The 22,164-nt window shown below is 38.3% G+C and overlaps 1 protein-coding gene and 1 pseudogene across 7 annotated transcripts in view; one reads left to right on the plus strand and one right to left on the minus strand.

The window, feature by feature from the left end:
* Positions 1-22,164, plus strand: part of SH3KBP1 (SH3 domain containing kinase binding protein 1) — a 463,133-nt gene that overhangs the window by 137,425 nt on the left and 303,544 nt on the right. The gene's annotated exons all lie outside the window — the stretch shown is intronic.
* The window catches only part of LOC122746080, a 52,646-nt pseudogene that overhangs the window by 25,204 nt on the left and 5,278 nt on the right, over positions 1-22,164 (minus strand).

Genomic DNA, 22,164 nt, shown 5'->3' on the forward strand with positions numbered 1-22,164 from the left:
GGTCACACAGCTAGTAAGTGTTAAGTGTCTGAGGCCGTATTTGAACTCAGGTACTCCTGACTCCAGGGCTGGTGCTCTATCCACTGGGCCACCTAGCTGTCCCAAGTAATGCACTTTAAAAAGCATTGATTTTCACCTGATAACTATATCTCTGATTTGTTTTAATGGTTTTCCCTTTTTGTTCCATAGATCATGGATTTGTATTTCTACTTTAAAAAAATTTTGATCTGGATTTCTAATGTCTTCCTTGTGGGGACTTTAGGTGTAGAAAATTCCATTGATGCATCTTTTGCTTGAAACCTGTTTTTGTTATTTGTTGTCATTTTCAGTCACGTCCCAGTCTTTGTGATCCCATTTGGAGTTTTCTTGGCAAAGATACTGGAGTGGTTTGCCATTTTCCTCTCCAGTTGAAGCCTCTGAGAATTGCTTTGAGCACTGTGAGATTAGGTATTGTGCTTGTGGTCACACAGTTAGTCTGTGTCAGAAGCAGAACTTTGAACCCAAGTTTTCAAATAAGATGCTGTGGGTAAAGTACTTTATAAACCTTAAACCCCTATGTAAATGCCAGCTACTTTTATTTCTGGCTTCAGAGCCAACTCTCTTATCTATCTGCTTCAGTACAATACATCTCTGTACTTTTATGCATTGACATTCATATGATCAAAGAATGTAATTTTCTTTAGGAAATGGGAATAATAAGAGGGAAAAGGACTTGAGATCATATAATCATGAACTAGACTCCTTAAAGGATTCACGACTGTTCTGGTTACTTTAACTAGAGTTATACATACATGTAGTACAGTGCCTGACGTAGTAGACACTTGATTAATGTTGATTGGGTTGGATTCTTGGATAAATGTAATTTTTGAAAAGATGAAGGAATGGAGAAGGAAGGAAATGGACAACATTTTATATTCACAGAACACACAGAGTTTGTGAGGAATAACATATTGGTTTTAAGGAAGTAGGGTATAGAAAAAAAGAGCTTTGGATTTGAAGTCAGAAGATCTGAGTGCAAGCCCTGTGCTTTCCCCTTGCAAGATCTGTGACAGGGGTTAACCATTTGTCTAAGTTATTTAGGGAGACACATTCTATGCATTCTGTGATTAATGATTCATCTTCAGTTGAAGTGAGGAATAATTCTTACATAGTACTTGTTTGTAGAGTTTGGTGTTGGGCCTGGTGTGGGTCCTATTTCCTTCAGTGATGTAAGCATGCTAAAGAAAGGCAGCAGGTGACACTAAGGTCAGACACATGGCCAATCCTTAGGAATACAGTATTAGAATCTTGAAAAGAGCTAGAAACCAATAGAAGGTTGTTCACTAATTTAAATGGCAAATTAGTTCAGAGAACAGACCCCTGTGTTTGTAGCCAAAGGGCCTAGGTTCAAATGTCTGTTTTACTCCTTACTATCTGTGAATGTAAAGAATTGTTATTTGAGGTTTTTATGCCTTGGAGCGCACTGGCCTGGGGCTCCACAAACCCACTGGTTGTAGCCATTGCCAGGGGTCTGGCACCTCACGTCATCACCACTTGCCGATGCCTACATGGGCCTGGCAAAATTATAATGATTGGAAGCTTAATGAGGGCAGTCATGTGACTGTCAGAGCGGCCATCCCATTGGCTGGGGCTGTGTGGGGTGTTTCTAGGTTTGGGGGAGGAGAATTGGGCATTCTAGGTGGAAGCTGGAAAGCCACAGGCGTTCTGCTGCGTATTTTTAGCTGATTGGTATTTTTTCAGGTATTATAATTTCCCTTTCCCCATTTTTATTTCCTTTCCCTTGATCCTACTGATCCTGTTTGTGTGTGTGTTTTTTTAAGTTCGTTCTTGTTAAAATAAATCTTGTTCTGTTTTGAGGGAGACTGCCGGTCTCCTTCCTTGCACCAATATTGCGGCGAGCCGCTTAGCTAACACTCCCCAATTAAAAATTGGTCCCCACATGGTGCTGGAGAAGACTTCTGAGAGTCTCTTGGACAGCAAGAAGATCAAATCAATTGGTACTTAAAGAAATGAATTTAGGCTATTCACTGGAAGGTCAAATACTAAAGCTGAAGCTTAAATGCTTTGGCCACATAATGAGAAGATGGGATTCTTTGGAAAAGACCTGGCGGGGCAGTTAGGTGGCACAGTGGATAGAGCACCAGCCCTGAAGTCAAGAGGACCTGAGTTCAAATCTGGCCTCAGACCCTTGACACTTACTAGCTGTGTTACCCTAGGCAAGTCACTTAACCCCAATCGCCTCACCAAAAAAAAAAGAAAGAAAGAAAAGACAAAGAAAAGACCTGGCTATTGGGAGAGATTGAAGGCAAAAGGAGAAGGGAGTGGCAGAGGATGAGATGGTTAGATAGTGTCACGGAAACAATGAACATGAAGAGAGTGAAACATGAGAGATAATGGAGGATAGAAGGGCCTGTTGTGCTATGGTCCATGGGGTCATGAACAGTCAGACACAACCGAACAACAAAATCTGTGTGATTTTGGGCAGACACTTAATCTGTCTGGGTTTCAGACTCCTTATCTGTTTAAAAAAAAAAAAGAGAGAGCTGAATTTAGATGACTAATAAGATCCCTTAATAATGCCCTAGCATTCTGTGATTAGGTAGACCTTGCTTTCATCTTTGTGTGTGTGTGTGTGTGTGTGTGTGTGTAGTCAATTGTCCCTTTAAATTGGTACATAATGTTTTAACTAAATAAAGTTGAAGCTAATAACTCAAAAATAAATCTTGGGATTATGAGTGGATTTCAGTAATTTACGCCGATATTCATATGGTTCTCTGTGGTATGAAAAATACAGCATATATTTACACTTTTAGTCTTTATAGCCTTGGGAGGGAGATAGTATGAACTAAGGAAGAAAATAACAACAGTGGCTTCAAAATGACTTTGTTCCATTAAAATTTATAAACAGGGATTAAAAGCCTTTGTATTTTAGCAGAGGATTTTCCTATTAGTAAAAGTCACGTTAACACATTTTCACACAAGGCCAATGAGTTTGTTTTGTTTGACTATAGATTTATTTTTTATAAGGGAGAGCTTCTATTGGAAGAATAGTCTTAGAGTTAGGGGGACAAAAGAGCATTAGAAAAATGTTTTAAAAGTACACAGAAGGGGGGCAATTAGGTGGCACAGTGGATAAAGCACCGGCCCTGGATTCAGGAGGACCTGAGTTCAAATCCTGCCTCAGACGCTTGACACTTACTAGCTGTGTGACCCTGGGCAAGTCCTTGATCCTCATTGCCCTGCCCCCCCACCAAACAAAACAAAACAACAAACTGTACACAGAATAAAACAAAAAAAATTTGGAAGGCAATACAAATGAACAGAAGTTTACAGATTCATATACAAGTCTTTTTCTTTTTTTTACTCTTTGTATTTGGAAATATTCATGTTTATTAATGGTTGATAAGTTCATAAAAAAGGAAAAATTTATGAATGAATGTGTTCCATTTGGCAAAAGTATGACAGGTCTACTCATGTTTTTATATATGTGCCAAAAACTTGGAGGAACAGGAGAGTGATGAGATATGAATGAGATGTGAAGCTTGATGTTCTCTTTCCAAACATTTGAGTCTTTAATTACAGATAAATATTGTTTACTCATGATATGGTAATGCTGAAAATAATGGGCATTTCTGTTTTACTCATAGCTGAAAATGTGAAATCATTCTTCCAGAAGTGAAGAATTAGGGATAAACTCTAGTTGGTCACTAAGTCTTGTTAATCTCCACCATTCTTTTGTTTTCACTTAATAAAAAATTAAAAAAAAACAAAACAAAAAGTAAACAGGAATATTGTTTTTTATGCTGCTTTATATTTTAAACTCAACATGTGTTCTTTAACCTAAAAACAGGTACCAGAGACCATTGCTTTTATCTGTGTGTTTTATGCCTAAGGATAAGGAAGAGAGATTCCTCTGTGTTTGGTACTGAAAATGCAGTTGCCCATATAGCTGATTTCCAAGGCATAATAGTCAATAATCATTTATGAAGCACCCACTTTGTGACTTGTACTTGTGCTTAGCACTAGATGGGTACAATCCCTGTTAGAGTCATTTCTTCCAAGCCCATTTTTGATGTAGTTTTGGAGTGTGCATGTATGTATTGGTATGAACTATTGATTGGTAGGTATGTTTGGATAGAAATGGTGCAGGAGGTAGGTTTTAACCTCATTTTATGCCATCATTTGGATTTAGAAATAGAATTCTATTCAATTCTGAACTTTGATTCAGGCAGCTCAGTGTTATGTGAGTGGTGATTCTATTGATTTTGACCAACCTGCTGTTCATTTGTCCTTCGTTCTTGAAGAGGACCAATGACATCAGGAAGGTGACATTTTGACTTTCAAGTGAATTGGATTTAAATGAGGCAGGGCTGTGCAAAGTCACCAGCCTCACTCTCTTCTCAGGAGCCAACTGAGTCCAGTGGTGGGATATAGATCAGGATGACCAAAGATGGCTCAGGATGCACTGGGAGGCCTTGGCCTTTTTAAAGTAAAGTCTTTCCCAGGTCTTAGATTGTCTGAGGCAATGCCCATCCAGTGGGTAAGAAATGAGGCAAAAAATGGCCTCATATCTAGTCAAAGAGAAATAATCTTTAAGGGGAAGACCCTCAGAGTTTCTGGCTTCCCACCTTAGATTAAATTCCTTTCAAAGTTGGGTGGGGTCTGATGAAGATTGAGGAGACTTAATGCAATCTCATCATCAGTAATGTACAACAAGAAAACTGGACTTAAAGCCAGGACTTTTGAAGACAGCTTTTTTGGGGAGTTCTGAATCTCCTCATGATATTCGTTATTAATAATAATTTTTTCACGTCTATCATTTGCAGCACATCACTGGCTGCCTGTTCTCTACTCTCTTTTTCACTCGTAGTTGGATTTTTTTGACTGTTTAATAAACAATTTTATTTGAAGTTTTGAGTTCCAAATTCTGTCCCTCTCTCCCCTGTCCCATCCCTCCCTGAGGTGGTAAGCAATCAGATATAGGCTATACATATGCAATTATGTAAAACATTTCCATATTAGTCATTTTGTATAAAAATCATTTTGTAAAAAAAATAGACTCAAAGAAAAAAAGATGAAAGAAAGTGAAAAATAGCATGCTTCAGTCTGTGTTCAATCAATATCAGTCCTTTTCTTGGAGGTGGATAGTATGCTTCATCATTAGTCCTCCAAAGGAAGACTCCCAAGATTGTCTTGGATCATCATATTATTGATAATAGTTGTCATTCACAGTTCTTCATCAAATAATATTGCTATCACTGTACAAAAACTTCTCCTGGTTCTGCTCACTTCACTACACATCCATTCATACAAATCTTTCCAGGCTTTTCTGAAATCATGCTGCTTGTCATTTCTTATAGCACAATAATTCAGTCATATGTAAAGTTTATTAAGCTAAAGTGTTAAAACTTCAAGGCAAGTGTCAAAGGACAATAAAAATTGGTAATCTTGGTGAATTAAGTAACCAAAGAGATTTTTTGTTGCAAATGGAAATCCATATTAATAATGTCCACAGAAGACATTCATGTGCACTGCCTTGGATTGTAAATTGATTAGAAAATTTTTTCCAGGGCTTGATTGCCAATATTATGTGTTACTGTATGTGTGACTTGAAAGCACACACAGAACCTTCTATTCAGTGGAAGAATTTTTAGTAATGGGATTTCAGTCTGGGATGACTCAGTGAACACTGATTGAGAAAATACTTGTCTTTCCTGACATGAAAAGACTGTTGGCCTGGGCTAAATGTTAACTGGCACATGCCCCCAGAAACACTTTCCTTTATGCCAACTAGTCATTCATTATAATTTCTCAGAATGCCTCTAAGTAAGAACTCTAGTTGCAACTAAGAGAATATTTTTTCATTTTTGAGTTCATTTCATAATTAAAACAGACACACTAACACTATCTCCAAAAACAAATTGAGAAGGGAGAGCTAGAGGCCAACATTTGACATTCAAAAGAATCTTATATTAGTGTGTCCTGCTGCCTAAGTTGAGTGACAGTTTAGAACAGCTTTTGTTTAGCTCTCTGCAGATTTATTTATAAATTTTGAAGACATGTAAAAACTTTACCCCTTTCCATCTAAAAATAGGTCTCTGGGAAAAGAAGTTACTGTTTTAATAATAATAATAACAACAACAACAACATCTTAAATCAGAAGCAGTGCTAAATAGATTTCTCAGTGATTTTTCCTATAAATGTCAAATACAGAATCACAATTGCAATGAAAACAGAGTTTCTGGGGGCAGTCACAAAGTTTCTGGAGTGCTGTTGTTGAAATTGGAATGTTAAAAACAGTTCTTTAAGGAAAGTGTACAACATCGGTTTTCAAAGCCCAAAAATCCTTTCAAGGGTATCCCAAAAAGTTAAAACCTTTTATAATAATATTAATATGTTATTTCCCTATTAAAATACTCCTCCCATGTCCAGCTGCACATCCATGTGAGGCCAGATTTCTTTCATATATTTCATGTTTCAGTTTCAGCCACATAGAGCAACAGATTCAATGTAGAAGCTGATATGATAATCCAGCAGCCTTCTGTTAAACCAGACATTAAAGAGAGGTGCAAAATATTTAAAACAATGCTATTCTCATTACCTTTTTGTTTTGGAAAATATAGTGTTTTTCATCAAAATATTATTTATAAATAATTTACATTTACATTGTAATCATTTACATGAAAAATGTAATGAGTTTGTGGTTATAAATTGATGGATTGATAAACATTTTAAAAGTTTATTAGTTTTAATTTATGATATGGGAAATACTTATAATATATATACGAAAGCTTTTTGGAGTCCTCAATAATTTTTAAGAGAATTAAAGGGGTCCTAAGACCAAAAATCTCAAGAGCCACTGATCTATAGTACTGGGGCTTATCCCTATCATGGCATTACTTTTATACTTTATATGAATTAGATGGTGGATGGGGTTCGTAAAATCTTTTTCTGCACCTCTATTGCTATGACCTTAAGGGAGAAAAACAGCATTCTTGGGTTGGATGTTTTCATTGTCAGGAGAAATTTGCAGATGAAAGAGGCATCTAGGCCAATGAAGTTAGAAGGTCAAAGTCAGAAGGAACTTTGGGTTCTCTTCACATGTGCTAGAGTTTTCTTGGGGGGTGGGGGCTAGTAGATGTTAGACTCTTAAGAAGGCAGTCCAGTTTTGGTGGTGACATAAACATCTACTGAGAAAGAAAGAAATTCCAAGGTACAAAAGAAAATTCTCCCTTTCCCTCTGTCCCAGGTACATTTTCCTTCCAAATCATTGTCTCTGATCCTGAAAAATGCTTTCTCATCCCAAAATTAAACCTTAGAAAGAGAGTAATCGTAATGGGGATATAAGACAGGTAGAGTCTAAGGGCTATCGAAGCAAAAAATTTATAGCTGTACTCTGTCTCCTTATCATAATTATAGTGCCTTGTACATCATTCCTGTAGGCTCAGTATGATTATTGTCATTGCTGTGATACTTGGCTTCAAGCAATATAAAATTGTTACCTTTTTCCTCTCCTCCCTCCTATGTTTCGAAATTACTCCTTACTTGTGAACCTGCTACTCATTTTATGTTTTTTTTTTTTATTTGGATGTATATGAAGAAATCACATGACCACACACAGGTTAATCAAATTAGCCTTCTGTACAAAAACAATATGAAAAATGGCATTTCTTTTCCAAATGTTCTCCTTAGAGTAATGATTTTAGAGTTCTTCTGGAAATTTGCATAGCTTCCTGCAGCTTTGAGAAATTAAAATGCCCTGCTGTCTACCACCTTCAATCATGAAATGAGCACAGCATTGCATTGCTTTTGTCACTGGTCTTAGAATCATTTACTTATTGTGGCCAAGATACCCTGTGTGGAAATTTATATCAGCATAATTTCGAGAACTTATTTAGAGTCCTTTTGGTGTTCCATTGATAAAATTCCTATATCTTCTGTCCATAGCTTTGACATTAAATTATCTATTTATTTTATTTTGTTAGATGATTTATTAAATCTTATGGATTTGCATTGATTTATGATATGGGAAATACTTTATAGACATAACTGACATATACAAAGGCACTCCTTTTTTAATAGTTGAATTTTTGAGAGTTTGGCTATTTAAAAAGCAATGATTGTTCATATGTCTCTGTGAACAATAGGGACCAAAAGCCTGAGAGGTATGCAATTTCTCTTTGCAATTTTTTTGTTATTGTCCTGATGCTCTTTATAATGTAGTTATTTTCCATCAGACCATTATTCATCTTAGTAACTGTGGTGACAGTAGGGGATTAAAATTGAATTAGAGCTAGCCCTAGTATGTATTTAGTGGTAAGGAAAGAAGGCCTCTGCTTCCATATGGACTGGCCCAGAGCTGTAAGTAACAATTTTGTTGCCCTAGACAGCCACTTGTGGGGGTGGTGGGGCCAGCAAGCTTCACAAAATGAGCCCTCAAATCAATTTTGTAATTCAGGGTGTGAAAATTATACAAGAAGTGATTAAGACAAATTAAGTTGAGTGGGAGGGAAAATTAGTCTATGCCTAGTTTCTGCCATACTATCTTCCAGTTTTCCCAGCAGTTGTTGTCAAGCAGTGAGTTCTTATCCCAGAAGCTGGGGTCTTTGGGTTTATCAAACAGTAGATGACTATGGTCATTTACTACTGTGTCTCCTGTGGGAATATTAGTTACGACAATGGTTTAAGGGAAAAATAGAATCTTAGAGTTGGAAAGGACCTCCATGGTCATCTGGTCGAACCTATAGGATTTGTTGTCTAATGGGCTTTTCCTTCAACCAGATAGAAGTGGGCAAGATTGTTACCCCAGCTAGGGGAAAGTGTCTCTGCTTGTGAGCAGAAGAGAGGTCTCAGAGGAGGGAATAAGGAAAAATCTTGGGGAAGCAGTGAGATTGTAGTAGATTAGGGATTTCTTCTTGCAGTGGAGGGGATAGAGGGAGAGAATAAATAGGCCGTATGTGGTCTGCTATCTCCCCAACCAACTTGTAACTCAGGCTTGTTTTCCCCCCTTCTTTACCCAGCATCAGAAGTCATAGTTTACCACCTTCTGCTCTGCTAAAGGAGTGTGGGTGTTACATTTTTACACCCTCTGACTTTCTATGTCTTTTAATGTTCTCACCCAGGAGACAATACTCCATACGCTCTGACTGGCTACTGCTTTGAACCAGCCCCTAGTAAAAAGCATTAAACCACACGATAAGTTTGATATAGGAGTGTGACACCTTTTTAGTAATATAAGAATAGCAACAGATCCACTTTTTTTTGCAGGTGCTATTATTATCCTAATTTTTTTTTTTACAGTTGAGGAAATAGAGGCAAACAGGGTTAAGTGACTTGCCCAGGGTCACGCAGCTTCATACAAATTTTCCCATGTTTAAATGATTTCTTACAATAACCTCCTAATTATAGTAGCCTTCCAACCTTTGCTTATTCAAGTCAACAAGAAGTGTCATATTATTATGTGTCTATTATGTGCCAGCCCCTGGGGATAAAAAGAAAGGCAAAAGATGTTCACTGCTCTCAAGGCTCTCATTGTCTAATGGGGGGGGGGGGGCTAATGTGTAATCAACTATGTATAGACAAGATCTATACAGGATAAACTGAAAATCTCAAAGAAAAGGCATTCCCTTCTATAATCCATCATTCAGCCCTAGTCCATACTAATCTTCCTTATATGTAGATGTGGTCTTTATATAAATACTATTCCTCTGTGAGAAGAACCCAAGTAAATTAGAATATTGAAGCCCAGTATAAGGAGGAACCTAGCCTCTTTAAGGCTAAGAGAGTACCTAGCTATTCTCAGTGAGTTGAAGTCAATAGGGAAGGGGAAGAGAGCAAGTATTTCTTAAGGGCTTAAAATCTTCCAGGCAATGTGCTAAGTACTTTAGTAATATTTTCTGCTTTGATTCCCAAAATAGCCCTGGGAGGTAGGTGCTTTATTATCCCTATTCTATATATGAAGAAATCAAGGCTGCCTAGAATCACACAGCTAGTAATTGTCTGAGGTTGGATTTGAACTTGGGTCTTCCTGACTCTAATCCAGAACTGTTGTACTACCTAGCTGTCTCTAGTAGACCTGGATGAACCCCATCTAAGGATACCAAAAGATCTGGTAGATATGCTTGCTTGGCCATTTGGAAAATCATGACAAACTGCAGAGTTGCTATGGGCCTGACTTTCATGAAAATGAAGAGAGGGGATTCTTTCAACCATAGGGATATGAGCTTGACTATACTATACTAACTTTACAAGACCTACAAGAAACCATTTCATGATATCTTTGTGGTTAAGATGAAGAAACACAGTCTAGATGATTAAAATAGTTATTGTTTACCTAGCATTTTAAGGTTTGTAAAGCACTTTACAAATATTATCTCATTTTATTCTCACAACAGTCTGGTTGGGGAGGGGGAGCTATTTTTTTTTTTTTTTTGGTGAGGCAATTGGGGTTAAGTGACTTGCCCAGGGTCACACAGCTAGTAAATGTTAAGTGTCTGAGGCCAGATTTGAACTCAGGTCCTCCTGAATCCAGGGCCAGTGCTCTATCCACTGTGCCACCTAGCTGCCCCGGGGGAGCTATTTTTAATCCCTATTTTACAGATGAGGAAATGGAGGCAAACAGAGGGTAAGCAACCTACTTAGTGTTACGCAGGTGGTAAGTATCTGAGGAAGGATTTGAACTCAATTACTCTTGACTCCATGACCAGAATTTATCCACTAAGCTACCTAGATACCCAATAGTTAAGTTAGGTGGATTTGGAACTGGCTAAATGATTTGCCTCGAAGATTAGTGGATGGACGTTGACCTGAATATTAAGTGGAATGTTACAGGGATCTGTTCTTGGCACTCTTCTCTTGAACATTTTCATTAGGAATTTGGATGAAGTTATAGATGAAATTTGTGAATGCCTCCCTCAGAGATTATCTCCAACTCTTCCTGGGTATGTCTTGATTGTACATAGTTGTTTGCATGTTGGTGCCTACATTAGACTATCATGATACTCCTTGGGAGTAGGAACTGGGTTCTTTTCCTGTTCTTTGCATCCCCCGTGCTTACTTAGCACAGTGCCTAAGACATAGTGGGTATCTAATTAATGCTCATTGGCTTGATTTGAATTTCAGTAAGTAGAGAAGGATAGCTCACACTCTGGGTAACAGCATTGTGATACATAAAAGATCACAGATGGCACAAATGATGATATAATATAGTGATATAATATAACATAATATATGATATAAAATAATATGAAATACTAAATAACATGAAGTTTAATTTGGATAAATCTAGCAGTCTGAACTTTGGTTCAGAATATCAACCGCACAGTTATAGGATAGGGAAATTATGAGGAGACTCCCATTTGTGTAAAAAAAAAAAAAAAAGCCTGGGGCAGCTAGGTGGCACCGGCCCTGGATTCAGGAAGACCTGAGTTCAAATCCAACCTCAGGCACTTGACACTTACTAGCTGTGGTAAAATATGAAAGTTTTTAACAGTCGGTTAGGATAACTGAAAGACGCCAGTTTTTCAAGGACCACCCTTTTGGGGAGGAGATGAACAGTCCGCCTGCTGCGCATGTCAGACTGCCTGCCGGGTACAGTCCGCCTGCTGCGCATGTCAGACTGCCTGCCGGGTTTTTGACTTCCGGGGTGGAGAGAACGAGAGTAGCCCTTTTTGCCTGCTTGGCGGGACTCCTGACGGCGGGCACAGACGGTCTCCCTCTCTCCAAAGGTGGCCTTTTCGGTTTGGTGAGTTTTTATAAGGAATATAGACTAAGCCTAGATTTAAGACGATTTGTACTGTATTTCTATTTTCCTATCCTTCTAATCAACAACACCTTATATACAATAAAGGCTCTATCTAGAAAACCAGAAGCTTCTTCCATTTACTAGTCTGGGAGATAAATTAAGGGAAAAGTTAAGTAGGGGAGATTTATGATCTAATATCCAATTTTAAATCTCACATAGCTGTGTGACCCTGGGCAAGTCACTTAACCCCATTGCCTCCCCCCCCCCCCCAAAGCCTGGGGGGTTTAGTAGATTGCTGATTCAGTCTGAGTCAGCATCGAGACATGACAATCAGAAAGGGCTACATAAAAATCACACTATTGCTGGAAAATGGTATAGAGGAGAATGTGAGAGCTACTTTCTTTCTTTTTTTTTTTTTTTTTTTGCAGGCAATGGGGGTTAAGTGACTTGCCTAGGGTCACACAGCTAGTAAGTGTCAAGTGTCTGAGGCCGGATTTGAACTCTGGTCCTCCTGAATCCAAGGCTGGTGCTTTATCCACTGTACCACCTAGCTGCCTGAGAGCTACTTTCAAGAATTTGAAGGGCTGTCATATAGAAGTGGGGCTAGAGCACCCCAGAATATAGAATTAAGAGCCATCTTTACAATGGTATATGGCAAATGGAAGTTGCAGTGAGGCAGAAACTTTCTAATGATTAAGCTGCCTAAAAGTGAAATGGTCTTAGGAGGTAGTGAGTTCCTCATGGAGGTCTTCAAGCAGAGCTCGATTGTTGGAGAGGCAGCATGGATGAAATGAGATGCTCTCTGAAGTCCCTGCTCAGAGATGCTGTGATCTTGTTACTCCTCTGCTCAAAGCTCTCAAATGGCTCCCAGTTGCCTGCTGAATGAAGTTCAAACTCTTTTTGTCTAGTTAGTACACAGAGTTCTTTAAGATCTGGCACCGATCTCCATTCCAACCTTTTCTCATTCTCCTCCTACATTGTATTCAGTGCTTCAGCCCAGCTGTGCTGTTTGTGATTTTCCTTACATGCTGAGTGCTTTCCAAATTGTGCTCATTCCATTTCCTGTCTTGACTTCTACCTGTAATTTTTAAGATAAATTAAAAATTGTTTTATTTTAAACTTTGCAACCATCAACAAAAACTTTTAGACACAATTTTCTTCAGTGTTTACAGATGACCCTTATATTACCAAGAATGAGTTTATTACAAGAAGAGCATACTAATTTTAACAAAATGACAAAAAGTAACCCATTACTCTATCTTCTTAGTTCATTTTCAGTGGTGATACTTACATAAGTGACTTTTATACAAAACTCCGAAGTTCTCAAAGTGCTTTAGGTATAGTCTTCACGAAGCCTTACCCCAGGACTGTCAGAATTGACCTTACCTCTTTTTCTCCTTCAGGCTGCACATACTACTATCTACTATTCTTATGTACTTGCCATCTATTTTTTTCTGTTAATACTTATTTATGAATCTGTCACATTCCTACTGGATTGTAACTTCCATAAAGACAGATAGCACATCTTCTCTAAACTTGTTCATTTCCTATTGTAGTATTATGCACACAGAAGTGATTTAATCCATATTTAGTGAATCGAATTAAAATTCTCAGCATGTATTTTGTTATTTTGCAGACTGGCATGTTTTACACTTTATTTGTATCCTTTCAGTAGTTGGGAAACAATTTTGATTCTTAATTAATATGATATATTCAACCTCCAAATGTTGGCATTTCTATTATGTGTCTAGTAGTCTTGCCAAATTCTGTTTTTTCCTACCTTCTCTCCTTTTGTAAAGGAAGATTATAGTCTAAAGGGCTTCAATTCAGTGTAATTCAACAAGCATTCATTAAAGGCATACAGAAAGAAAGAAAGAAAGAAAGAAAGAAAGAAAGAAAGAAAGAAAGAAAGAAAGAAAGAAAGAAAGAAAGAAAGAAAGAAAAGAAAAGAAAGAGCACTGCCCTCAAGGAGCCTACATTCATCTTAAACTTTATGCTGTTGCTTATAAACTGCAGAGACCTCCGCTACCGCAACCTCTAAAAATAGTTTGTGGGGAAAAATATAGCTATAACAGTCAAGTGAGGGATATGATGAAACTGAGCAGACTTGCATTGGTAAATCATACAGGTAAGAGTGATCCTACAGGCAATTTTCAGTTCATGGATTTTGATGCAACAAAACAGATTCAATAACTAGACTTTCCTGGACACCCCTTTTTTGTGTGTGTGTTCATCCCTAAGCTGTGTCTACACAAAGAATAAAGGTAATATTTAATTGGTGGGCCTTGCCCATAGCCGGTCCATATGCTTAATGGCTTTTTTTTTTTTCATTGTGGAAGCTGTGGACTGAACAGGAAAATGACACTCTTGTTTACTAGAGAGCTTTTATTAAACATCCTAATACTTTTCTCATTCTGTGTGGCTGATGGCTAGATTAACCTGTTATCATTTTAGGTCGGAAATGTATCATCTGAAATGTGTGACGCATGGGAAAAAGATGTACTAGCACCTAGACAAAGTGTACAGCCTTCACCAAGAAGCAGTGTTTGAGTAGGTCCCAAACCTCACATTTCTCCTCTTTGTCCTCTCTCTCTTTCTCTCTGTATATATGTATATGTATATGTGTAGGTATGTACGTATGTATGTACATACACACACAGTGCTTCTAGTTTTTTCTGCCCAGAATTTTATTTCCTAGCAACAGGAGGGGAAAAGAAAAGATGAATACTATTCTTCAGAGTGGAGCATTCTTGTTTGTGCTGACTGCTACAGTGATTCTTGGGAGATATATTGCAAAATGTGTGAACTCTATATTCACCAAAGCCTAGGGGAAATACCCTTTGCCTTTTTCATTCCAGGGTCCCTTATAGTTTTAAATCCTATTCTCCTTTGATTTTTAACAAAAAGGCATCTTCAATTTATTTTAGATTCTGACAGTACTTTTACAGGACACTGGTAGATGATGGACAGATAACATATTTTACAAATACAACCATTTCTTCCTAGTGTGAGACCTTGCTTTACAGTCATTTGGGGATGTGGCTTTTTAAGAGACATAGTATGTATTTGCAGGTGTTTGGAGAATAACTAGAATTGGCTGATGAGCAAAATGCTATTTGTGATAGAAAGTTCTGCCAGGGTGGTTGTTTCTGAGATCCTGCCATTTGTGTAGGTGGCAGAAAAAGCAGAAAGACATGGATGTGTGGGGGGAGATGTGCTATTTCTAGGATCTAATTCAAAACTTTTCATCTATAGGAGAATTGACTTTGGTGAATCCCTGTTTTTCTCCTGCAAGGAATTAAAAATTAGTTTCTTCTATGCATTAGAGCCGGGAAATAGCAGAGACAAATTCACAACAACAAATTTCAAAAGGGGACAGTTGTGCCTCCGTATGAAGGTCCCTATAGTGCTATTTCCATTGCAAACTGAATTATAAAAATTATTTTGGTGACTTTTTTTATGCCTGTTCCTATTTCGCTCCAGGGTATACAACCATTGGTCACAGGGCCAGGTTTGCTGGTAAAGGGAGCTTTCTTTTTTCCCCTCTATTGGCTCAGAAGACAGAGGGAAATGGTTCCAACTTATTCTGTTTATATGTGTGAAAATCATTTTTCCCACGCCAGCATTTTGTATTCAATCCTATTTATTTTTGCAGCCTCATTTCATCTCTCTGACGCAGGATAGCATGGACCTTAATACAATGCAGTTGATGGAGTAAGCTAATCCAAGCAAGTGGCCACTGGTTTGTTTCTATTGTCAGTGGGACCCTAGCCCCACTGCACTGTTTAATTTAGGTTTGAGTTTTTTTTCCTGGGCGAGGGGGAGCCGCTTGGGAGGAAGAATACAGTGGGACTTTGGTGCATGAGAAGAAATTGCAAAAGATATGAAGAAGGCAACTAAGGTCAATTGTGTTGAATAAGTAAGTCTAACTATCAACTGAATTATGCCAATTAAATAAGGCTTTTAAATTCTGCTACCCTTTTTATTTTTGTTTTTGTTTCTTGTTTTGGTGAGGCAACTGGGGTTAAGTGACTTGCCCAGGGTCACACAGCTAGTAAGTGTCAAGTGTCTGGGGCTAGATTTGAACTCAGGTCCTCCTGAATCCAGGGTCGGTGCTCTCTCCACTGTGCCACCTTAGCTACACTTCTGCTACCCTTTAAAAAAAAATAACAACCAGGGGTGGCTAGGTGGCGCAGTGGGTAAAGCACCGGCCCTGGAGTCAGGAGGACCTGAGTTCAAATCTGGCCTCAGACACTTGACACTTACTAGCTGTGTGACCCTGGGCAAGTCACTTAACCCCAATTGCCTCACTAAAAAAAAAAAAAAATAACAACCTATTTCTCCACCATGCTATCTAGGCATCAGGGAGAATGGAAGCTGATCTCAGAAAGCATGCTTGATCTTACAAAGATTAATTGTATAAACTTTGTTTACCTTATATATGTTTTGATTTTAAATGACATAAAATAATCCATAATCTTATACAGATTTTTTTTGGGGAAACTTTACGTATAATCTTTCTTATATATACTTTGATAGAAGTGGGTACTTCCTTCAAAGGGACTGATCACAACCTGTCCATACCTTCTCATCCTTCATGATTCTTGTCCTTTTCCTTCCATAAATCCTTTATAAAGAATCTATTTAGAATACTAGTGCCCTTCCTTCACATTAGGGGGTTTTCACCTGGGATTTATGAACTTTAAAAAAAATAAATTTTTATTACTATTTCAATATGATTGGTTTTCTTTGTAATCCAATGTATCCTATGCATTAAAAACGTTATCCTAAGAAGGGGTCCATAGGTCTTCACTAGCCCACCAGAGGATTCCTGGACACAGGCAGATTTCTCTTGCACTTGACAGTGCATGGACACCTGTGGAGCAGCAGCATACTGGTTGTCTAGCTTTCTTTTGCCACACCACTCATGTCTCTCTCTGATGACATCTTTGCTCCTGTTTCTCTTTAATTCTTCATTGGTAATTATAACAGCCTATTCAAACTCACTATGTTCCTTTGGGTAACCTGAGAATTTAATTCTTATTCTATCACTTGTAGTCATATGTCATTGCCTGAAAAAAATTCTGATTTAAAAGAAAGGCCTTTATTTCTTTTTTCTTTTTTTTAGTGAGGCAATTGGGGTTAAGTGACTTGCCCAAGGTCACACAGCTAGTAAGTGTTAAGTGTCTGAGGCTGGATTTGAACTCAGGTACTCCTGACTCCAGGGCCGGTGCTCTATCCACTGCGCGACCTAGCTGCCCCACTGCGCCACCTAGCTGCCCTGGAAAGGCCTTTATTTCAAGGGAAAACTTAGGGTCATTATTAGTCCAGTGCTATTTCCCAAAGGCAATCTAGCCTGTGTTTCTTCCTTTTATTCAGTTCTTGACCTAACTCATTGGCTTATCTTCAATATTTATCTAAAACATATCTATTTATGCATTGTGCAGCCAAATGCATATCACAATCTAGGTAGTAGGCATTTTTGATATATTTGGTTTTGCCAGTGTGGATAGTTAGGCCAGAATATTTTCAGTAATTATGGTTCTCATTTAGGAAATGCTGCAGGGTGCTGGGTGTGGAAATTTATTTTGATTTGGGGACCCTACCTTTGGGCTGAGATTGGAAAGCCTTAGGCCCTCAGGGTTAGCTGAGCCAGAAAGCCCGTGGGCTGTGCAAGACGCAGGGTCAGACAGCTGCGGGGGAATAAGCCCCCAGCTCCCTTCCACCTGAGTGGAGGTATCTGAGAGATGCTGGGCTCTGGCGTAGCCTGTGCTGAGGCATGTGAAGCTGGAGCACACTCCCCCTTCCCCCCCAGCCGCAGCCCTGGCTAGTGGATTAGCTTGGTGTGTGGGCACAGGAAGCCCTGAGATTTGAGTGGAGATAAGAAAGGTATATATAGACCTGGGAGTTAGATTAGAGGAGGGAAGTCTGACAAGGTACAGGGGCTGACAGGAAGACTTCGTGGACGGACAAGGACGGAGCAGTTCCGAGGGACGAGAAGAGTAGGAGAAGAGGTCAAGCAGCGGCTGACAAGATTAGAAAGGTTGGAGTGCAGCAGATTAGAGACGGGGCTACAAGGACGCAGGAGAAGACGAGAAGGACTAGGAGCAGGGAAAAGAGAGGCCGAAGGGCAGACTGATGGAGCAGAGAGACAGAAGGTCGTTGTGAGAGAAACACAGGGGTTCAGCAGTGGCAGTAAGGAGAGGAAAGTTAGAAGCGAGGGGATTTACAAAGTGAAAGGGGCTCTGAGTTAGAATAAAGGACTGAGTGCCCTAAGGCAAGCGGCGGCTAAGGCCCTTGTTGTATTCAAGAAGTTCCAAAGAGACCAGTGGAAAGAAAAGTGCCACACCGCAGTCAGGTTGTACATTTTATTTCCCTATATTCTTTTTTTTTTTTTTTAGGCAATGGGGGTTAAGTGACTTGCCCATGGTCACACAGCTAGTAAGTGTCAAGTGTCTGAGGCCGGATTTGAACTCAGGTACTCCTGAATCCAGGGCCGGTGCTTTAACCACTGCGCCATCTAGCTGCCCCCCCCATTTCCCTATAGTCTTAATTTCCAATAGTATCTCATAAATAAACTCTGCTTTGATTATTTGGTTAAGAGGCTTCTTAATATTTTGCTTATCAATTTGGGAGTGGAGCAGTGCGGTGGAACTTTTATAAACGTCCCATAATATAATAATAGCAGTCAGATAGCCAAATATTCAAAAGTCCCAGAATTAAGTACCCCAGTCAGATTAGCCCCCCAAATCAGGCCCAGTCAATTCAAAATATTTTCACATTTTAATGGCGACCCAGATGGGACTTACGGCCCAATTATAATTTTTCTAAACTTATCATTTTCATATACTTATAATTTTTCATAAGTATAATTATATAATTTTTTAGACTAGATTAGCTAGTGAATAATTAATTTTTTTACATAGGGTTTGATTCAAAAGCAGCACAATGTCATTCGTAGATATGGAGAATTTACAGAGCTCCCCATTACCTAGAGAAAATTCTGTTCCATTTATATTGTACCCTAGAAATTCTCCATTATGTGGATAAACACTTTTTTGGTTGTTGTTGTTGTTTTTTGTTTTTTTAGTGAGGCAATTGGGGTTAAGTGACTTGCCCAGGGCAGACTGATGGAGCTAGTAAGTGTTAAGTGTCTGAGGCCAGATTTGAATTCAGGTACTCCTGACTCCAGGGCTGGTGCTCTATCCACCGCGCCACCTAGCTGCCCCTGGATAAACACTTTTGATCTCAGCTTTATGATCTGCTTAATATTATTAATAAAAGGGTTGTCAGAGTTACCTCTCCTTTTATATCTTTCAAAGAATCTTTTGAAAATTCTTTTAAATTCTAGGCATTTCATTCATTTATTTATTTAGGAAGCAATCAGGGTTAAATGACTTGCCCAGGGTTACACAGATAGTAAGTGTCTGAGTCTGGATTTGAACTCAGGTCCTCCTGACTTCAGGGCTGAATCACTGAACCACCTAGCTGCCCCTTATGAACATTTTTATAGATAGATAGATGGATAGATAGATATACACACACAAAAGGGGATTGTATCTGAAACTATGAACTATTATGTAAAGTTTGTTTTTGTCTACTCCTTACATCTTTTTTTTTTAATAATTCAAATTGAAAATGGTATTATAGCATTGCGATGCTTGTCTGTGTTCCCTCTTGAACTTATTTCTGTTATCTATTGGTAATGACTTGGTCATGTTCTTTTATTTCTTTTCTGACTTATTTAGCGTCACTGTCACTATTCTTCCACTACCTACTCCAACACCACCCCCCATGAACAAAAAGAAAAGCTTCCCCCCACCCCTGCCCATAACAAGTATAATCATACCTCACAAATCCACATATTGTGTATGGAAATGTCTCATTTTGTGCCTGTGGTCCATTACCGCTCAGCCCAAAGTAGGGCAGTGTGATTCATCATGAACCTTCAGCAGTCGCCTGCCTTTGTTCTCTTAGTAGCTTTCAAGTCTTTCCCAGTTGTTTTTCTTTACAGTGTTGTAGTCATTATATAAATTGTTCTCCTGGTTCTGATCACTTCACTCTTCATGAGTTCATGGAAGTCTTCCCAGGTTTCTCTGATCAGTCTTTCATCCTTCTAATTGTTCACTAATATTCCATTACATTTGAATACTGTAATTTGTTCAGCCATTCTCCAGTTGATAGCCATCCACTTTGTTTCCGACACTTTGCTATGACAAAAAGTACTGCTATAAATAATTTTGGGCGTATCAATTATACCCCTTTGTCTTTGCTCTTGTTGGAGTGTGTATGTGTGTGCGCATGTATACACAAATGGAACCAATATACCCAAAGTCACTAAACTCTATATGTACTCATATATTTGTATATGCATATGTGTATGTACATATATATACCCACAGAGTTTAGTGACTTTAGTATGTGGTATATATATACATACACACACACACACCATAGTGACTTAGTATATGGTATGCACACATTTATACACACATATGTATGTGTACATATACATACGTACACACGTGTGTATATATGCCTATAGCTACACACATATGCATTCGTGTATACATACAACCCCACCATAGTGACTTAGTATGTGGCACACATGTGTACATGTATATGTATGTATATATATATGTCTATGCATACATATGTGTATATGTATTGTGTATCTATGTGTATAGACATAGATTTTAGCAACTTTGGGTGGGGGTTTCCACATTTTTTTTGAGAATGCTTTGATCACTTTATAGCTCCACTAACTATGCATTAGTGTGCAATCCCTCCAATAATGATCGTTTTCCCTTTTTTGTCATCTTTGCAATTTTATAGCTGTAAGTTGGAATCTTAGAATTATTTTAATTTGCCTGTAGTTGATAACTTGTTGCCTTGATTCTTCTGAGAACTGTTTATTCATAGCCTTTAACCTGTTATCTATTGGGGAATGTCCTTATATTGTGGACTGTTCTTATATATTTGTTTTAATTCCTTATATATCTTATGCATTATACTTTTGTCAGAAAATTACTGCAAAATTTTTTTCCTTTTTGTGCAAAAAAAAAATGAATTTCATGTAACCAAAATTGTCCATTTTATCTCCTCTGAGTTTCTTTGCTCATTGTTTGGTTAAGGATTTTTCCCTTATCCATAGTTGTGCAAGGTATCTCCTTCTCTTCTCTAATTTATTTGTGATATGACCCTGTACTATAACCATTTGGAGCTTATTGTGGCATGCAGTAGAAAATTTTGGTCTAAACTTAATTTCTACTGGGCAGTTTTCATATAGTGAATCCTTCTCCTAGTAGTTTGAGTCCTTGGGCTTACCAGACATCGTGTTGCTACTGTGTTCGATTTATTCTGGACTTTGTGTTGTTCTGATGATCAACTTTTCTTCATTTTTAAAACTGATGCCAAATAGTTTTAATGATGATTGCTTTCTGGTGCTGCTAGGCTGCCTTCCTTCCCACTTTTTTCATCATTTACTTTGATATTCTTGACCTTTTTTCCTTCTAGATAAGTCTAGATAATCTGTTCTTCCAGATAAATCTGTAGAAAACCATTTTTTTTTCTAGTTCTATAAAGTAATCCTTCAGTAGATTGATTGCTTTTGTACCAAATCTGCAAATTCACTTAGGTAGGGTGGTCAATTTTATTATATTAGTGATGTGGGGGGATGGATTTAATTAATAAAATTGATTGTGAGGCATCCCAAAGAATTACAATACTCAGTGACTCAGTTTCCTAAGTTTTATTAAAATACTGTAAGGCCACAGGGAGATACCAAGGAGATAAGTGTCTCAAATAGGGAGAGGAAAATGGTTATATTTATAGTGAAAAAAAAAAAATGGAGTAGCTCCTCATTATCTTAATCTCCTCCTTAAGGAGGCACATGGGAGGTCTTATCCTAATGTGGACTTCCTGGGGTCCTAAGACATCCTCCAAGGTGAGGTACCTTTTCGCCTGGAGGTGTGTTTTTGAGGTTTAAATGTCAGAAGGTGAACCTAAGGACACATTTGGTCTTTTCTGCACATGTTCCTAAAGACATGTTCAAACTTGTCAAAGCCAGAGGGTCTCTGTGTTTATGATATCTCCTTACTTTAAGATCTGGTTTCTAGGTGCAGTTTCTGTTTCCTGTCATCTATGAAGATTAATGGCTATTAATGGTTAATGTTCCCTGGTTACCTTCCCTAAGATTCTGTTGATATTATTAGTTTATAGAGACTCAAACTGATGTGGGATGGATTTAGGGATTGTGAGTCTTCCCAAAAGAATTACAAGACTCGGTGACTCAGTTTCCCAAGTTTTATTGCAATACTATGAGTGAACACAGGGAGAGAACCAGAAAAGTGGAAAGGTATCTCTCCAATAGGGAAAGAAAAGACTACAAATCCATATTTATAGTATGGATAAATTGATTA

The sequence above is a fragment of the Dromiciops gliroides genome, chromosome 3, assembly GCF_019393635.1.
Source record: "Dromiciops gliroides isolate mDroGli1 chromosome 3, mDroGli1.pri, whole genome shotgun sequence".
Classification (NCBI taxonomy): domain Eukaryota; kingdom Metazoa; phylum Chordata; class Mammalia; order Microbiotheria; family Microbiotheriidae; genus Dromiciops; species Dromiciops gliroides.